The sequence below is a fragment of the Octopus bimaculoides genome, chromosome 2 (genome assembly GCF_001194135.2).
Source record: "Octopus bimaculoides isolate UCB-OBI-ISO-001 chromosome 2, ASM119413v2, whole genome shotgun sequence".
Classification (NCBI taxonomy): Eukaryota; Metazoa; Mollusca; class Cephalopoda; order Octopoda; family Octopodidae; genus Octopus; species Octopus bimaculoides.
The window spans coordinates 33838240-33841273 of record NC_068982.1 but is presented as its reverse complement, the minus strand read 5'-3'; the positions used below and the strand labels follow the sequence as shown (position 1 = coordinate 33841273).

Sequence of the window (3034 nt, the reverse complement as noted above, 5' to 3'; positions counted from 1 at the left end):
TATATGTGCGGGTATGCATACACACACACACATAATTTACATTTTCACATACTTTTATGAATAAGGTTCATATATGTAAACATGCGTGCATCTATATGTGTGCATAAACCAATACGTATATATGTGTATATGCATCTGCATATCTCTCTCTCTCTCTCTCTCTATATATATATATGAGCATGTATCCGTTAGTATAACACTCATATGCGTATGTACACAGTACACCGCGTAAGCGTTACCAAGGTACTCGTTCGTGTGACCACCTCCAAACTTCCTCCCACTACCTCTTTACGGTGTTTATGACGTCACTAACACTCCAACCCCTATGTTAAGATAAGTGCAGAGTTGGGGAGGCTTTCTGTCGTGAAACACTTCACACTACTATTCCTTTCACTAACACACCTCCTCCTTTTCCTCCGCTGGCCGTTATTGGAGAATTTTTTTTTAACCTTTACTTGCCGCAGTTGTTATTATTTTGGGAAACCATGCTGCTTGGAGAAACATGGATCGAATCTTACCTTCTCTCTTATATTTCGGTCAAGTTACCGAAATAATTTCTTTTACTTCTTAAGTAGGCAGGAAAAAGTAAAAGAAACGGAAAAACAAATGTGCAAGTTAGTAAAGAAAGCAGAAAAAGATGCTCGGATGCAATTAGCTGTAGTTAATTAACAGGATGTTATTTCGTTTTATTTCGTATATTAATTGCTGAGATAATTCCGGAAAAAAAATATATATGTATATAAGAAACAATAACGATACAGAAAATTATTGAACATACAACGTATACTACAAAATTAAAAAAGAAGAAAAAGAAGGATGACTAATTCAGTCGCTTTTTCGAGGGTACGAAAGGAGATGTACACATAATCGGGTAAGGAATATATTTCTAAATCACTTTTTGTAAATTCATGAAACCTTGATGTTTTTCTGAAAATTAGTTTAGATGCAAAAAAAAACAAAGATAACGATAGAGAAAGATTAAAATAGAAAGTGTTGAAAGGTGTATGACGCAAGCCATGCTTTGTTGTTGTTGAATAGCCAGTTTTATGGGGGATCATTTTATTTAAAGGGATTAACTACGAATTGGACCCCCATTTTCTGCCATGCAATGCGCGCCCTTCCGCTCATCAGTGTTTCTCACATACACATTTAATATTTTTGTGAACCCATTTAAACTACAAATGATCCCTTCTAATAATTTAAAACCAATTTATAGTAAAATTACTATAATTTATTCTAAAGGGATTAATATTTCTCACCTTTTTTCTTTCTCCCTTGTCTTATCTCACCATGAACGTTATGCTATTAATATAAACCGCGTGGCTATAAGGATTTAGTGGGAAAAAGTGTTAAGGTATTATTCTGGACAATATTAAACTATTTTTCATTTACTTCGAAAATTTCAATACAAATTCTTCTTGGGATTGTTTTCTTTCCAGTAATTATAACAAATACTGGACTACCTTATCAAACAATTTCTTAAGCATCTCTTTCCAGCTAACTATTGTATTATGAAAATTAACAAAGTTTGTTCAATATATAATCATGCATGCGTATAAGAATATGATCAGGTATTCTATTAATATTTGAAAAAAAAAGAAAAGAAAAACGAAACCTTGCAAACTTATATTTTATTCGAATGAAATGAAGTCGTTCGTAGCAGCTAACTAGAAAGGTGCTTCTTTCAATATATCTCTAAGACTATAGGGTGTGTCAGTTCTCTTATTGAAGGTATATACATATATATATATATATATATATATATATATATATATATACACACACATACACACTCACACACACATTTGTACATTGGCACGAAACTCTAGATCCTCAGTGTAAATCTAGTTTAGTAGGGTATACACACACACACACACACACACACACACATATATATATATTGCATGTAATGTGTGTATTCGTATGAATTTATATCATTAGTATGTATGTGTGTGTATGTATATATATATATACATACACGTATATAAGTGTATGGTTTCGGCGTGTGTATGCATATATATATGTGTATATATATGCATGTTGTATCTGTGTGTATATATATATATATATATATATATATACACACACACACATGTATCTATGTGTGTGTGTATATATATATATATATATATACACATATGTATGCGTGTTTATGTGTATATACAGAGTGGCCCAAAAGTAGGTTTACAGTTATCACGTAGGCACATTAAATTCTTTTAAAACATTTTATTTCATTTAAATTTCTATCTTACAAACTCAAAAGGGAGCTTGACAAAATTAACTAAATTAGCATAGAATAATGGTTTCATATTTCTTTTATAATTAAAATCTAAACTGTTAATATATGAATGCGAAAGAGAGAGTTGAATAACTGTGTTTGTCTATATATATGTGTGTGTCTGTATATATATTTATATGTGTGTGTGTATATATATATTTATATGTATGTGTGTATATAATATATCTATGTAATGTATGTATGTCTATATTTGTGTGTATGTATTTTATGTATGCATAAGTATATGTTTGCGTATGTTGATATGTATGTAGATATATATGTATATAGGGAAGAAAATCCCGATTGCAAACATCCACTACCCTGCGTTTATATCCAGGTATGAGAAGGACTTTGGAATTAAACCATGAAAAATAATCATTGGCTTGATCCTCTAAGGCAGTTCAATGTTGTCTGCAACTCCTGCAACAATATGCCAGCTTGTAACGGCTATGGTTCCTTTGGATCCAACAGTCACATGGAGTGGGAGAGGACACACTGCATGGACAACTGGCCCTCTATGCCAGCGCTCCGCAACCGGTATGCCACGGCACACCGGTGTGTCACAAGACGATAATAGGTAAGTGAACTGTGCAGCCCACTGGCTTGCCAGACCTTAGTCAAATCGTCCAGCCCATGCTAGCATGGAAAGCGGACGTTAAACGATGATGATATATATATATATATATATATATATTCATGTATATATATATATATTCATGTATATATATATATATTCATGTATATATATATATATTC

The 3034-nt window shown here is 32.2% G+C and overlaps 1 protein-coding gene across 1 annotated transcript in view; it reads left to right on the top strand.

Moving 5' to 3' along the window:
- The first annotated feature begins 323 nt into the window (after positions 1-323).
- Positions 324-3034, top strand: part of LOC106868006 (rho guanine nucleotide exchange factor 28) — a 561000-nt gene continuing 558289 nt past the window's right edge. The window contains exon 1 of the mRNA XM_052976095.1: positions 324-871. The gene's annotated coding sequence lies outside the window, so the exon portion shown is untranslated. The remainder of the gene's footprint in view (positions 872-3034) is intronic.